We start from the raw sequence: 17,382 nt of genomic DNA on the forward strand, positions 1-17,382 counted from the left end.
GATGAATCAGTGTATGGCACATTTTGGCAAATGTACTTATGCATTTGAAAAACAATGTGTGTCCTGTTACTGTTGGGGACTGCCCCATGCTTTGAACCTCTCTCCATATTTCCTTATTGTTGTGTCTCTTCCCTCTTTTCAGACTCTAGCATCATATTCTGTAACAGGACTTCCTGTTGAGTGCTCCCCCATATCCAACACCAAGGCCGCTGAACGCCTCTTCACCCACATGCAGGTGAGTTGTGTGGAATTTGGACCTTTTCTCTAGTTCTTGGGAGGCAGTTAGGGGTGGTCACTCTGTACCAGGGAGAATTAGCTTAGCATTCAGACCTAGAAATGGAGCAATACCATGAGAAACTGCTTCACTTACACAGAGGGTGATCCAAATAAATATCCCCTTCCTCGATAAAAACACACTTATGCACATAGATACAGTTTCTGTCTGGGAGCAGTTAGCAAGTGTCACAAATGGCCATGGAGAGGGTGGGCTTGGGGAACCTGGGCTCTGGCCCATACATCACTGCCATGTATACAAGACGGGCTATGCATGGCAGCGGCCACATGGTTGTTTCAGGTGCCCCTGGGTGGCTGTTAGCCTGAAACCTAAAGATAACTGGAATAAAGGTGGGTCCTAGCTGTGATATTGTGAACCTGTGAATAGTGTTGAGAAAGGATACGTACGTTGAGGCTTTAAAAATATGTACGACACTCCTCAGTCCTTTGCTGTTTTGTTCGAATCTATCTGAACAGTAATGCCTACTAAATAGTTAGCTCTCCTGACTCGGAATGCTGCATAGGCAGCTTTAACTCCATGTATGTTTTCCACAATCAGAATAATTAGGGACAAAATAGGCACAAACTGTGAGTCAGTGCTGAGAATCATTAGAAAAGAGAGAAAAGAGAGCTAAAGTAGATGGCAAGAGAGCAGAGCTCTGCCTAGGGTGGTATTAAGGAGACTGAGGCAAAGCAAATTAGGAGGTCAGAACTCCATTTCTCTGGGGGTAGGGGTGGAGATGTATGGAAGACAGGTTCTTGATGTGCTTGACCATGAAGATCTTGGGTCAGAGTCGAGTCTCTGTAATCTCGATGGAAGGGACTTGGGTGGGGTTGATGGAGACATGGTTCTGAGTAGTCAAGCACTATCTGTCCATGGCTGACACAAATTTACTTCTCCATACAAGTTCAGGGACTGGGTAGTCAGGGGTTCTAGTGGGTCTTCCTTCTTGAGGGAAAGCTTTGAAGAGAGAGTTCAATGTGATGAACTATAGCCCCTGTTTCTGCAGTGGGACTTGGGGCTGCAAATGGTCCTTGTCGTTGTGCTCTTCCACTATGATCTCTAAATTCCCTTCAACGTCAGCCACTGTCTCTGCTGGTCTCAGTGGTTTGCCCAGTGACATGACCTAAACCCTCATTCCTGAGGCGTCTGAGCCTTCAGACTGAGGTTGACGCGCTCATCCATTCACAGTCCCCTTTGGGCAAGGGAGTACCACGAGGTGCCCAAGCAGATCACTTGGGTTTCATGTCTATTCCTCCCTAGCCCCCACTCCCCAGCCCTGCCATGTAAAAGCTGCCTTACCTCTTCCTGCTGAGCAGGGCAATCACCCCTGTAAGATGGTAACTCCTCTATTTGCCTGCTGGACTCAAGACACAGGAAGCACAGAGTGTCCAACTGGCATTTTGCCATGTCCTCTGAAGGGGTCTTGGGTGGCAAGAGTGTGCTGCCTTTGGGACATCCTAATCAAGCAGAGCCCAGAGGTGAAGGAATGGAAAGCACAAAATCCCCCAGTAGGTCACTGGGAATAATGGCAGGTGAGATCACTCCTACGTCCACTTCTTGGTTCAGACGCCCACGTACTCTTCTGGTGGGAGACACGGTACCACACAGAGGTCTCTGAATCAGTGTGTAGACTGACTCCGAGAGGATGGCATTCCATCCTCACAGAGTCTTGCCTCTGAGCCGACACTGCAGCTGTACCCTTAGCAGGCAATCCCATTGCTCTCTGATGGCCAGTTGCATTCCGAACAGCACAGTATGTGATACTAGCAGTGGGTCTCATGATCACGGGCTCACTCCCTTACCTCTGGCGCTATGAAATGAAGCATCCTGGTCCAGGTGCTGTGTTGTATGGGATTGTATCTTTGTGCATCAGGCATTTTTGTAAACCCTTGGATAGTAGAGGTGGCGGAAGCTCTGCAGACATAAAAGGCAAACATATACGTGGAATGAATATCTATTTCTGTGAGAATGAACTGCAGGATTTTCCAGAGTGGAAATGACCCAAAAAAAGTCAACTGTTACGAAGTGGCCCATCAATCTCCTCGAGGAGAAGTACCATATTGGAGGCTCAACATTGGTCTGTGGTGCTAACAGGTTAGACATCCTGAGGTGGCAGTAATAGGTTCCTGTTGGGCCCATGTGTGACCTCCATCTCTGCCCCTGTGGTTACTCCAATTCTGTGGTGGCCCATGACAAACTCTGGATGCCATCCATTAGCCAGGTCATGTTGTCTACGTGGTTGGTCAGTGCTCATCCACGGTGGATGCTTTTTGGTGGGTGTTAACATGAGAATCACAGATCTTGATACTTTGTACCTGCTTCCATATTTCCATCCACATGCCTGAATTAGTCACCAGGCTCACCCAAACACACGGGGGCCAAGAAATGTATTCCAACTTTTATGCTCAGAAAACAAAGAGGAGGAAATATTTGGAGAATAGCAGTGATGTCTACCACAGTCCCCACTTGTTACACCCTGTTAGAGAGCTCTCAAAGCATGTTCTTTCTCTAGTGTTCTACAGAGTTTTAGTGAAAGTAAATGTTTACTCATAGCTTTTGTTCTTCCTAGAATCCAAGCAATGTTTCCTTAGGACTGGTTAGAGACAGTATAACTGTTGGGTTTTACTCAGAACAGTATTCCCTTATGATTTGTTACTGGTAAAAGCATGTTATTCCTGGCATTTTCTGTCCTGTTTGGGAGGGACTTTTTAAAAGCAGCTGTTCAATACTCACGTGAAGAGTCTTCTGGTGACCCCACCCAACTGGTCTGCTGATCATGCCCATTCACATCCAAATCCCACTGAAATACAAGTCTTACCACACTCATATTACTATTTATATATTTTTGGTCCTCGATTGATTCTCTCCCCAACTATAATATAAGCTTCTTGGATGCTGAGACTGTGTCTCCTTTCTCTTTATAGCTCCTGTTCCTAGGACAGTATCCTAGCCACATAAAATGCTTTGTAATATTTGTAACTACTGATGAAGTGATTCTAGAAAGCAAACAAAACAGGTTTTATGACAAAGATAAGCCACCCATGCAAATAATGCAAGGTAAACAGCCATCAAAGGATAAACGGGACCAGAACGCTTTTTCCCCCAGGGCATCCACGGATCTGATAGGTGTGGTATGACTTCTAGCAAATGGAACGTCTGTGGATTGAGCCCGGCAAGTTAGAGGGCCTGGTTGACATTTTATGTGGTGAATGTTCAGAGGATTGCAGCTCCTCAGGAAGGCTTTACTGAATCTGAATCCCTGAAAGCAGGACAACCTTTGCCAAGTCTCTGTCAATTAAAAGAGTGTAACCATTTTATTTTATGTGCAAGACCTTAAGCCTCTCCAGGCAACATTTTCAAGTTGAAAAAGTCTGTCTCAGGGCCCTTGCTTCCTATTTCTATTCCTTTCCCTATTTGAACTTTCACCCCAACCCAGAAGCAAAAACAAAATGCCTTCTATTTGGGAAAACCAAGAAATTGTTTTGATTTTTTGTTTCATGACCCAAACCTATATATTACTGGCTGCCACAGTGTTATTTCCCCTGCACACTCATCATTCATAGCTACAGGGGTGAAAATAGTCCAAAATGGTATGTAATGTCTGTTACACATTTAGATGCATAAATTTGGTTGTCAAGATAGTGATTTAATAGAAACTTATAGGTCCATTGTAGACTATTTTTAATGCCTAGAATTTTTTTAAAGTGTGTGCATGTGCATGTGTGTTGTTTTTATTTCTCTCTTCTTGGAAATGTCATTTCTTTGTAATATAGTCCCACTTTATTTATCATGGTCTGGACCCAACAAATTTTGGCTAGGGACTTAGACTAAATTAAGGAAAAAGCATTTATTCTCTTAAGAGTCAGGAAGTAAAACATCTTGGTTTCATATCCATAATGTCAATGATAAACCCAAAGTCTTAAGTCCTGTGACATCAGGCATGGAAGGTGACTGTGGGATTTCTTATTTTGACATATTATTTCTTTGGGACTATAAATCATCGATATTGGATTAGTCCCCTGAGAATTCATGCTGTTGAAAAACAAAATTCATCGAAGTAAATTTTAAAGATTGTATTGGCTTTTTTCAGTGATTCATGAATCAGGCAGTATTCATCTAGCAGATAGAAAGGAGCTTCAAGAAGCTGTATGAAATGGAAGACTGTTACAGGCAAAAGGGAGCAGGAACAAGGAAGTTATGCTAGGCAAAAAGCAGACTGGTTGTGGCAAGGTCACTTTCCTTTAGGGGACAGCAGGGGTCCATCAGGCAGATTACCTACCTAGTGCTGACCAAGCAATTCCTGATTTAGGGAATTTAAGGTTTAAGGTTCTTTTTCTGTAACAGGTTAAATCTATAATAAAATTAAGTCTTGGGGCGCCTGGGTGGCACAGAGGTTAAGCCTCTGCCTTCGGCTCAGGGCGTGATCCCAGAGTTCTGGGATCGAGCCCCACATCAGGCTCTTCCACTATGAGCCTGCTTCTTCCTCTCCCACTCCCCCTGCTTGTGTTCCCTCTCTCACTGGCTGTCTCTATCTCTGTCGAATAAATAAATTAAAATCTTTAAAAAAAATTAAGTCTTGGTTTGGTGACATGGGGCTTGTTTTGTTTTTAACAAGGTTTGTGCCAGTCTCAATTATTTTGAGTATATTTTTACTTTCATTTGAAATTTGTTTTGAATGCTTTTTAAAATGTAGTTTCTTTCTCCCTCTCAGTCATGTGCTCTTGTCCTCCTTCTCATGTTTATTCTTGCTCTTGTTAATTAGTTTGATGTTACTAATCCCCTCCACTAATTTCCTCACTGGTTTGGGAATGAAATTTTTTGCCATTGTAATGCTTTCAAGCTCTTGAAATCAGAGTTCAAATTTTTCATCTTCACATAAGTGGTCCAGAATGAAAGTCAGGATATAACTGCAAGATATTTTTCAAGTAATTTGAATAATTCCTTACTGGGAAGTTAAGTTGTAAATGCCTTCACTATATTCTTTTGAAAGTTGGGGCAGGAATCAATTATAGTAATGGATATCTGACATTTCTGTGCAATGAAAAAGACAGTGGTGATTTTTCTACACTGTGTTTAGTAATTCACCTTCAGGAACTTTCAGGGCCATTCTCACCAGCCGAGGCTAGGGAGAAGAAAAGGAATCAACCAAGAATGGCACTAGAAATCGTGCTATTCATATCTAATCTTATTGACTCTCATCCCCGACTTTGGAAAACACCACCAGTGCAAGATAAGGAGTCAGAATATTATAGAGCAGTGCTGTCCAAAAGAAGTATAATGTGAGCTATATGCATAAATAAAAAATTTTTTCCAGTAGCCACATCAAAAAAAAAAAAACCATAGGTGAATGTAATAACATATTTAACATGATATATCCATGATGTTCACCTTTCAGTGTGTGAAGATAGAAACATTAATATTTTATATTCTTTTTGGCATAAGTCTTCAAAATGTGGAAGGTATTGTACACATCCAGCATATCTCAATTTGGACTCGACACATTTCAAGCTTTCAGTAGCCACACCTGGTGAGTGACTACTACGGTGGACACAGCAGACATGAGGATATCTCATCCAATACTCATTCTTTCTCTCTCTGACAAATAAGGACTCAGGAACCAGAGAGGGCACATTATTTGCCACACTCACACTGTTGCATCAGAAAGCAAGACTCAAAGCCAGATTTTCTAATTACCTCTCAAAGCCACTTTATGCTACTTCAAGAGGTTCTTTTGGCCTGAAATCTTATTGACTCCCTCCCCCAAATCTCAATTTTATTTTGTCCCTGTAGTTTTCATCAAGAAAAATAATCTAACGGGGTGCCTGGGTGGCTCAATCAGTTAAGCATCATGATCTCAGAGTCCTGGGTTTGAGCCCCACATCAGGCTCCCTCGCAGGGAAACTGCTTCTCCCTCTCCTCCCTGCTCATGCTCTCTCTTGCTCGCTCTCTCTCTCTCAAATAAATAAATAAATAAAATCTTTTTAAAAAAAAGAAAAATAATCTTACAACATGAATGAGAGGAAAAGACAGATTCTTATGTGAGACTTCAACAATGATGTCATGGGGGCCCTCACCTGGTTAAGAAGGGAGTGAAGATGAGCCTGAAACTAACACAATATTGTATGTCAACTACATTTCAACTAAAAAAAAAAAAAAGAAAAAAGAAATGTTCTTAAACACTTCACTGCAAGCACAGGGAAAAAAAGGAAGTGAGGAGGTATTAAATAATGTTTTAATAGGCCCTATCTGCTTTAAACGAGTTAAAAATCTCTAAGCCTGGGCAAATTATATCTGGGGTCATTGAAAGAACATGCAGATGAGGCAACAGAGTTGCTGGTGGTTACCAGGAAAATGATGGAGAAAGGAAGAAATGCTAGAGGATTGGCACATATCCAGACTTTCCAACTGGAAAAGGCAAATAAATGATACTAGTAGCAAATATGTCTATAGTACCTACTAGGTGCCAGGTTCAGGTTCTGAGTGCTTTAGATATGTTGATTCATCAATTCCTCACAACAACCTTATGAGATAAGTATTAATGCTGTCTTCACTTTTCAGATGAGGAAACTAAGCCAGAGAAGTTAAGTAATCTGCCCAAGATGCATTGCTAGTAGCTGGCAGAGCCAGGATTTGAGCTCGGGAGTCTCACTGTGGAGTCTAATTTTTTGAATTGGTATTACACTATGCTGCTCACAAATGAAAGATTTCAGAGGTGCCTGGGTGGCTCAGTCAGTTAAGAGACTGATTCTTGATCTCAGCTCAGGTCTTGATCTCAGGATCATAAGTTTGAGCCCTGCGTTGGGCTCCACACTAGGTGTGGATCCTACTTAAAAAAAAAAAATGGAAATTTCAGTATTTGTCTAGTTCTCTGCCCTTTCATCCTCCCTTTCCCCATAGCTGGGAATCATCTGATAACCACTTGAAAGTTCAGCCCAAGCCAGACTCTAGGACAAGAGATGACTTTGGTAAGAGAGGTCCTAGTTCAGTGCTTTGGTAGTACACCATCATATTTTATGGACTACCATCCCCACCCTGACCTTGTACCTCAGTTCTGGGCCCTGGGCCCTTCCTTGCATCATCCATCCCTAATTTAGTTATCAGAGTCTGTTCTTGGACCCATTTGCAACTTGTGGATAGGAGATCCTGATACCCCAGTCTCCTCAGGTCATTGTACAGAGCCTTCTCCTTGATACTACTTACCTGTCAATTCTATTTTCTGTTACCTCTTGAGAGACCTTCATGACACCAATTGCTTTTGCCAAAGCACTGCGAAGGATTATACTCCCCACCCACCGTGTTCCACTTATTGGTCAGAACTTCTCCCATTGCTCAAATTGCCACCAGTTGCCCATCCAACCCAGCGACAGTCTAATTCCAAGATCAAGCCCTTCCTCCCCTCACATTTTGCTTGGTTTTCTGTATTGGTGAAACCTTCCAGTTATGAGTGAAATACCATAGTGTCAAGTCTTTGAGTCCTTGGAAAAATTATGTGTATTATTAACAGTTGATTTAGAAGCACTTAAGATGAAAAGTGAGGATTATTAAGAAATCCTTCCAGATCCAAACTCAGTCACCCTTCCCCCTTTTTGGATAGTTTTATTAAAATTCCCAATTAGAAGAATGCCTTAGATATAGTATATCTGGATCTCAACAAGCCATTTAACAGGGCTATCATGATATTTTTGTGGATGAGAAGCAAAGAGTGTGGTCTGGATGATAGAATAGATATGTAAATTCATGTCTGGTCTTGAATGTCAATTTCGAGCTAGGTCTCCAATGCTGTTGTAAGGGTCTTCCTCTTGTTGAGGAGGAAAAATTTTTTGTCTGTCCTTCAAGATTCCTCCAGCTTATCTAAGAATTAAATTGTCATGAGGCAGGTTAACAGGAGAAAATAAAATTTGATTATGTACCTACATTCATGAGATTTCAGGCACAATGAGGTCTGTATGTCATCCTGAACTAAGAAGAAGGCGTTAGGGATCGGGGACTTCAAAGGAAAGGAAAGCAATTCACAGAAAGCTGAAAAAGAGTAAATGTTTGTTGAACAAATGTTTGCTGGGCCATTTAGAAACAACAGGACATAGAGAGGAATTTTAACAAACTTTGCTAAATTCCTCCCTGTCTACCGCCCCTTATTTATATTCTAATGTACTGATCTATGGTGATAGCTCTCTTCCTGGAGCAGGTCCTTTATCTAAATTCTTTTTTTTTAAGATTTATTTATTCATTTGAGACGGAGAGATACAGAGAGAGAGCATGAACAGAGGGAGAGGGAGAAGCAGACTCCCCGCTGAGCCAGGAGCCAGACGTGGGGCTTGATCCCAGGACCCTGGTACCATGACCTGAGCCAAAGGCAGATGCTTCGCCAACTGAGCCACCCAGGCGCCCCTCCTTTATCTAAATTCTTTTAGGCAGTTAGGGGGAAGGTCAAAATTTCTTCCTGACTCTTTTGGGCCTTGATTGTCTTCAGCTCAAAAAGAATCTGCATGCCAAAGTGGCACATTTTGGGGCATCTCTCCCTTGGGCCCTCCACTCTTAACCCTGGACTTTTCTACTTTTCATTAAACACTCAAATAAACACTTCTGAGGAAATCCCAGCAAATGTGTAGAAGATGCAGAATAGAGACGAGTAGATCCCACGGCCAATGGCATACCCAGACGTCGGAGGGTTCTCTACAAGCTAGAACGAAGGGCTAAAATGAACAAGATAGAATGCAATAAGAATGCAAGTAAATACATGTACTTTTTAAAAATTAAACTGTACAAAAACTGTATGAAAAGGACATGAGCTAACTTTAGTATAGTGGTGGGGGAGTGGAGTCTTAGGACCTTTAATTTATTATAAACTCATTGTGAGCCAGAAGTGTACATGGCTGCCAAGTATTGAATGTGATCTTGGACTACATTAATTATAGTATAATGGGAAGGCTAATTCCATTGCACTTGGTACCTGCCAGACTCTGTCTGTATTATTGTACTCAGATCATGGCAGGCTGACAAATTACAAAGGATCTGAGACAGGCAGCTGGGCGGAAAAGGGTCTGGAACTAATGGTATGCTGGAGCCAGCTGGTACTCACTTCTAGAAATTGCTAAATATTCAGGAATTTTTTGGCTGCTGATTAAACCCTTGGTAGCTTGAAATGTGCCATGGTGGGAGTATTTACACCATGGTAATTGGCAAATGCTAGAAATCAGGAGTTTTTATTTTCTGGAGAGTGGGTTTGTCAGGACATTGCTGTCAGTAACCCTATGATATGAAGAATGATTAAAGACAGAGAGGTTGTGGGATTCAATCAAAAAGAAAAAAACCTCAAGGGCAGAGAGGATGAGGATTTCGGAGCTATCTTTAAATAGTTGAAGAGTTTAGATTTTCTTTTTCAGCAAATGAGAGCCATGCTTCACCAATAGTCCTCTAAGGACAGAACAGCTCCCACAGCCGCCCCGCCCAGCCAGAGGTACAGCCCGGGACTGCCAGTCGCTGGTGAGAAACTTCTTTGAAGCTTCTCGTATTGTCTTTAAAAGTTACACAAATTTTACATTTTATTTCATAAAGGATCTGTATCTCTCTGACTCTAACAATAATCCATTTAAAGAGGCACTTCTCAAACTTTCCTACGTATGAATCACCTGGGAACCTTGTTAACATGCAAATTCCAATGGAGTAGTTCTGGGTGGGAGGCTGAAATTCTCCCAATACAACAAGCCCGAAGGTGCTGCCAGAGCTGCTGGCTTATGCATACTCTGGGTAGGAAGGCTTTAAATGCCTTGACTTGCCTTCTCTTTCCCCAGCTCCATCTTCTAGTAAATTCGGCACCCAGGGTGATAGGGCTTGCGGAATGGGTGTTTAATCTCTGTCTCCCACAGAGAGCAAGCCCTTAGGGCTACACAAATGGACCTCTGAAAAGCTTGGAGTTGAAACTTTTTAGACTTACTTGCATTGCATTGTCTGCCCTCTTGTCGAATTCCTTTGTACTGTACGGTACTTGGACCTTATCCTCTCTGCCCATACAGGGCATCATCACAAAAAACAGTAGAGGAAATTCATTCTTGGACCTACTGCAGGGAAATTGTCGAGGACGTCATCCACTATGTTACATTCTGTTCTCTGTTTGAGGGCTCAGGGGAACTTTTTCTTAAGTTTCATTTCCAGGAATTGCTCCTTCTGAACACTTTGTCCTTTTTGATCTTACCAACACTCTGAATCTCATAGTTGAATGCGCTTTCCTCTCTCACTCAATGTTCATCCAACACAGAAGGACTGAGCACCTGCTAGGCTCCAAGCACCAGTGGGGTTGGGGCAGAGCAGGGAGCGGAACAGACACGTATCCCTGCTCTCATGGAACCTATGTCCCAGTGGCTCTTCCCTTTGATTGTTGGGAAATAGAAGCCACTTTGGAGGCTGCCTCCAGCGACTCTAAAAGACCCGATAAAAGACAGTTCTGGTTTGAATCTGGCTCCCGGTTGTATGATTTTCCAACTCTCATCTTCTCTTTACTGGATTCTCCCAACTCTTTTTCTTCTGTATACCATGTGCATCTTATTTGTCATAAGCTGCCTCAAATCCCCTGTGGAATGAGGCAGTATATAGATAGCTCATTAAATATGTGGAGCTGGGGAAATCAGAGCTGAAGCCAATGCAGTAAAGTTACAGGGAATTAAACTTTAGCCTCGTATACAAATAGTCTAAGTCCTGAAATGAAATGTTCGCCTTATAATATAGCGACTTTTCTGACACTGATCTTGGCAGTGCACCTTGTTTGGGGAATTTTGACCTGGTACTTCCTGACACGAAGGGCGTTTCTGCCAGATAATACCTCAGTGCCTTTCAATAATTGGATTGTAGACAAATTTCCATGATTTCAGTTCTGTAGACAACAGTGGCTCCTCCTTTCCCCACCAGCCCCAGTTTCTGTTGGAGGAGATGAATTCTTTAGGGGAGATGGTGGCCTTGGGGGATCCCACATGTTGAGGTGGGGGAGTTTTGGAGAGGGAGAGCGGCTTCTGCCAGAAAAGCAGCCCAGAACTCAAATCCTCCACCTGGGATGTGTTTTGTGACACTCACTAAAATCTAAACTCCTGCTTTTTCTTCTAACTTGTCTTGATCCAATTCATGGTTTTCTTCAGATGAATAAAATACCCCTGTATTTATGGTGGATGCTGTAAGCCAGCCAGCCGTGGTATTTTTTATATCATAAGCAGCTGCTCTCTGAACCGACACAGAGTGAAAGAGGCCGATTTGTATTTTTACGGCCAGATATGAAACCAGCTTTCAATAATTTGGGAAGCACGTGCCACCTCTTGTGATCCTCAGGGTGCTTATTTTGAAATGAGCCCTGAAGATTGCGGATACTACAATTAATATAACCCTAAACGGTAGCCCCATTTTAGCCACTTCCTCAAAAACAGGCAATTTTAATGAATTAATTGATTTTAACTTCAGTATGAAATATTGGCACTCGTGATGATACTACTCTGTGACCACATAGAAGCAGCATTTATGACCTTGGTAACTACATTCCATTCACTGAAAAATGACAACTATGCTAAAGAAATACTTCCCTCCTTGCTGCTGCTTCTCCCAACGAGAGCTTTTAGCAAAGGGCATAGAAAGTCCTGCCAATAAATAACAAAAATTTACTATCCTCACCATCATTTTACAGTCTTGCTCTCCTCATAAGAGGAACACAGAGAACAGGATGGATGGAATCAACCTGCTTTGCTCAGCACCAAGGGCATGTTATCACTCAAACGGGGTGCCGAAGGCGGAGATGAGGAGAAATACGCACGCCCACAATGGTTTCGCCCCAGACGTGTTTCTTGGCCTTGCTGTTGTTATCCTCATTATTCCATTTTCCCACCCCGAATGGCTGTCTGCCCTGTTTCCAATGCCATAGAAATCAGAATTGTCTTCACCTTCTGAAGACACTGAAGGACAGAAATCCCTTGAGTCAAAAGCCATCCAGAAGGAATCATTTCTGTATTCCTTTCATGGGACTAAATGTTCCTCTCCTGTGTAAGAGACTAGGATGCTTTAGAAAGTGCGTCTTCAGACTCCTTGAATGGAGGAAGGAAAAGAGAGCCAGAAAGAGCTTAACTGGAATGAAAAGCATTTTCCTGGACTCAGCGTTCCTGAATTAATCAGGTCCACCATAGGCGACTAAAGGAGGTTGTTGGGGAAAAATTCCTTTCTCGTATGATTGGGTATTTCTAGCCGGGCTGCAAACAGAGGGATGCTTTCTCGCCCTTGGTCCAGGGCCATTGCAACCAGAATCAAAACAACTGGTTGCCATTCCTATAAGGAACTTTCATGATCTGAAAGGAAATAGCAGGATGTACGAAAAGACCCAAATTTCTCTCCATTAGTGGTTTAAGGGCTCTTGGTATAGTGATTCTTGAAATCACAATTGTAGTTCATGAAGTTTCTCTGACAAAGCCCAGCTATGAGAATTGGTTTGAGAAAAGCAACACTGAGAGCTCCAGCGTTTATTTCAGAGAACCTCAGCTTTACCCTTCTTGTCGAAGTCCTTGAGAAAAATACCTTGCATTGGCGGGGGTTGAGGAAAAATGTATTTTTCCTCCTTAGTAAGCATGTCTTTTTAAAAATGTAGCCCGAGTTCTCTCTTTTTGCCCATCATTTGCGGCTTAATTCCCATATGCAGACTATTCTTGTCACAGCCAATCCCTTGCTGCTCTAAATACATCTTTTATTTTGCTGCAGATTTCAATAGCTTCTTATTCCTCTATTTCAGTAACAGCGAATGGTCTATCCAAATTCTCACCAAGCAAGACATTTACAAGAGTGGGGGGGGCGGCGGGGAGCAAGGCACCGGCGATTAGTTGAGTGTCTACAGTGGGTTGGGCACCAGGCTAGATGTTTTCACCAGTGCAATTTAAGCCTCCACCCATAAGCTGTAAGTTAGTATAAGCAACCCCACTTTATGCATGAAGAAACTGAGGCTCCCTTTTCAAGGAGATTTAGCCATTCTCCCAGGTTTCAACCGTGTGAACCCAGGTAGTCTGACTTCAGAAGCCACGCCTGTTGTGATATGCCAAATTGCCTCTTGTTCAGGACGGATGGTGCAATCTCTGTTTGACAAATGGCAATGTAAAGGCTAAGGGTTTTTTTTTTTTTTTAACTTTCCCAAATTCCCCTCGTAGTCCTTGCCCAGTTGATGTCCCTGGAAACCTGCTTACTGTGCCAAGCTGCTCAACATAGCGACTCAAGACAGTTGATCAGGCCGCATCACATGTTGCTTGGGCAGTGTATGGGCTGTTTAAGAGAAGCTCCAACTTGATTATAGAACCTATCAAAAGTCACCTTCTACTTAACATAAAGAATAGCTTTAGTTAGTTTACTTGGTGTGGTGGGATCCTCTCCACTATCACATTAACAAACTTGGTCATGTTACACTGTCTTATTGGTGGCCTACATCCGTTCATCTTTGCTCTTTTGTTGTGCTAGCTCATTACTGAGGTTTCCTGGATTCAGGACAGCAGTGTGGGATTCTAGTTTCCCTCTTGAGCTATGCGGGCATGGCACTCAATGAGAATAACTGAATCTGGCATCAAGAGCTGTGTTTTTACTCCATTCTTGGGACCACAGCAGAGAGAAATATGCACCCAGTAAGCCTCAAGGGAGATGTTCCTGGGTATTCCCAACCATACAGAGTCCTCAGAACGGGACAAGGACAGCTTTCCCTTTACTTAGGCACCTCTTCCTTCACTCTGGGCATCTGTCTGGGAAAGACCCCAGATTGCTACAGAGCTCATGGGAGAGTCAGGTCAGGGCCAGAAATAAAACTCTAGAAGGGGATTGTAGTGGAGGCTAGTAGCTGATCATCAAAATCAAATCTCCCCCTTTTCCACAGTAAAAGAGTTGTTGCCAGACACACTGGATACCTACCCATGTTCTTCCATTTGAGTCTCTCTTACAGCCGCACTATACGTAAACCTGACTGCCTGGCTCTACAACATTACCAAGCATTCCGGTGGTTCTCAGAGCATCAGCACTATCTGAGAGCTTGTTAGAAATGCAAATTCTCGGGCCCCACTCCCCCGACCTAGTGAAACAGAAACTCTGAGAGTGGGGCCCATGGTCTGTTTTAACAAGTCCTCCAGGGGATTCTGAGGCAGGCTAATGTTCTTGAGAATAGAGTGAGTGGAAATAATGGGTGTCCCTTCTGTGACTGGGCCCAAAGACACTGAATATACCTCTTCTACGCTCTCTTCCTACTTCCTTCAGGCTCGAACCAGACAAAGCCTCAACCATGCAGATGGTGACAGTGCTTTAGGGCAGAGGTTTTATGCTAATTTGATGCTAAAGAATCTTTTAGATTTAAGTTTTCTTTTTCTTTTCTTTTCTTTTTTAAGTAGTCTCCACGCCGAGGTGGAGCCCAAAGTAGGGCTTGAAAACATGACCCTGAGATCAAGACCTGAGCTGAGATCAAGAGTCAGACACTTAACCAACTGAGCCACCCAGGCACCCCTCAGATTTAAGTTTTAAATGCGTGAAGTAAAATTACATAAGATTGAACAGAAAGCCATTTGTATTATAAAATATTCTTTACAAAACCAGATATGTGAAATAGTACTATATATACATTTTAAGTAATGCATTAGCTAACAAGATCTGATAGTGGGTCTAATGACTGCCATAAATTTAAGATATCTGCAATAGCTATCATTACAATGTGAAGAGTATTTGTGGTCTCTACTGGTAACAAAATTCCAGGTACTGCTGATACTACTGTGGATTGTTGTCTATATTCTTTTTTCTTTTTTTAAAGATCTCACTTATTTACCTGACAGAGATAGAGACAGCCAGCGAGAGAGGGAACACAAGCAGGGGGAGTGGGAGAGGAAGAAGCAGGCTCATAGCGGAGGAGCCTGATGTGGGGCTCGATCCCACAACGCTGGGATCACGCCCTGAGCCAAAGGCAGACGCCCAACCACTGTGCCACCCAGGCGCCCCTGTTGTCTATATTCTTAATGTAAGGAATGCTAAGTTTCAATGAGAGATTTATGATAGACTCAGTAGTGGCCCAGGATCTCCATGTTCTCATCTTCAGCACCTGTGACCGTAGCCCTACATGGTAAAAGGGACTTCACAGCAGATGTGATTAAGTTAGGGTATTGACATGGGGAGATCATCCTGGGTTGTTCAGATGAGCCCTAAGTGTAATTACAAGTGTCCTTACAAGAGGGCGGTAGGAGGTGGCTGGACAACAGAAGAGGATGAGGCAGTGTGGTGATGGATGCTATGCTGCAGACTTTGAAAAGGGAGAAAGGGCCACAAACCAAGGAATGCAAGTGGCCTCCAGATACAGGAAAAGGCAGGGAAATGGACCTTCCTCTAGAGCCTCCAGAAGGAACACAGCCCTGCTGACACCCAGACTTCAGCCCAGTGAAACTGATTTAGGGTTTCAAATTTCCCAAACTGCAAGAGGATAGATTTGTGCTGTTTCAAGCCACTACGTTTGTGGTAATTTGTTACAGCAGTAGTAGAAAACTAATACAAGCTTAGTTAAAGTAATGGTGATTTCTTCCCCCTGATTCCAGTTCACGAACCTCCTGAATTTTATCCATCGGTTAAAAAACCCTTACCCTAGGAGTTTGGAGAGCTACAAAGTGGAAGACCTGGGTCCCTGAATGACTCCAGGAGGCAGAGCTGCCCATGAATCTAGAACCCTTTACTCTGAAATAATGTTGAGAGGAAAAGAAACTTCTTTGATTTTTTAAGCCACTGAATTTGGAGAGTCTCCTCGTTATAGTACCTTAGTTCCTTTACAGTATGTATAGTTCCCTTAACTATTATGGGGAAATTCCTCAAGAGGGGTTAAGGAATATATCTAAAGGAGCCATATATGGACAGGAGAAAGAATCCAAAGCACCTCAGCCCATCAGACTAAGGAGCCAACAGTGCTGGTGAGCAGTTGGGGCTGGAAACGCAGAGCGCAGAACCAGCAAGGTCGGGAAGCCAGGGGCTGAGTCTGGTCGGGACTGTATACTTGGGCACTAGGGGGCAAGGTCAGAGAAAGGTGAGTGATAGAGGATGGGGGAGCCTGGACCCCAGCAGCATGAGGGGCCAGCTCCTTTCTGTGCTCAGAATTCCAACTCCCAGGCTGGTTCTCAGCTGCTGGACGCCTTGGACTAGTCAGCCAATAGGAACCCTGATCTGTCTAGCAGCCTTGCTAAAGAGCTTGGCTTGGGGTTTGCATGTTCCTGTTTTATCTCACAGACACCTGGGCTCTTGGTCCTCCGGGCATGGACCTCTGGCCTTGTTCTCTGGTTCTGACTCAAGTTGGGCCCCTTTGGTCTCAACGTTCCTCATCTTGGTGTATTTAGTTCCCCTGGGTGAAAAATTTCAACTCCAAATCAGCCTCCCATCACCAGCCTCTTTAGAAACCCACCTTCGAGCTGAGTATGCCCCAGCCTCACCTGGAGTAGGTAAGGATTCTAACAAAGAGATCTTTTCATTATGATTCCACCTTGAAATAAAGATAGAAACATTTCTCAAGAGTATTGCTTGAAGATCAATATTGCTTCATTTAGGAGATGTATTTCTTCCGTTCCATTCTGTTCCCTTCCCTTCCCTTCCTTTCCCTTTCTTTTCTTTCTTTCATAAAAGACATCAGCCAGTTGAAGTCAATCACTAAGGAATTATGAGGGTACATGTGCAGAGCACCCATATTTCTTAAATTTTTCTGTACATGTTAAAATGTGTTAAGAACTAAGGAAGTTACTGGGTGATTTAAACCTCACCTTTCCATTGTTGTGATTTGTATATAAGGATTTTCCTGATATGGTTTCTTATATTTATCCAAAAAAACCCAGTAGTAACCCATAGTAAAGTAGAATTGACAGAGAATGTCCATGATGAAATTTTGGAAATGTTAACAGCCGATGAAAATTGAGAAAATGAGGTAATAAGAAAAAGTTTTTCTTCTGGAAATAATGTCTGGAGCAACCATTAATGATTTTAACTACCCACATTGGTAAAGGATTTGGTTGGAGCAGAGTAAATATAAAAGCAACAAACAGAAATTTTGAACATTGGACATATACGAAGAAATAAGGAAAAGAATGTCTAGTCTTTTTTTTTTT

The sequence above is a fragment of the Ursus maritimus genome (genome assembly GCF_017311325.1).
Source record: "Ursus maritimus isolate PB19 chromosome X unlocalized genomic scaffold, ASM1731132v1 scaffold_X1, whole genome shotgun sequence".
In the NCBI taxonomy this organism is placed as follows: domain Eukaryota; kingdom Metazoa; phylum Chordata; class Mammalia; order Carnivora; family Ursidae; genus Ursus; species Ursus maritimus.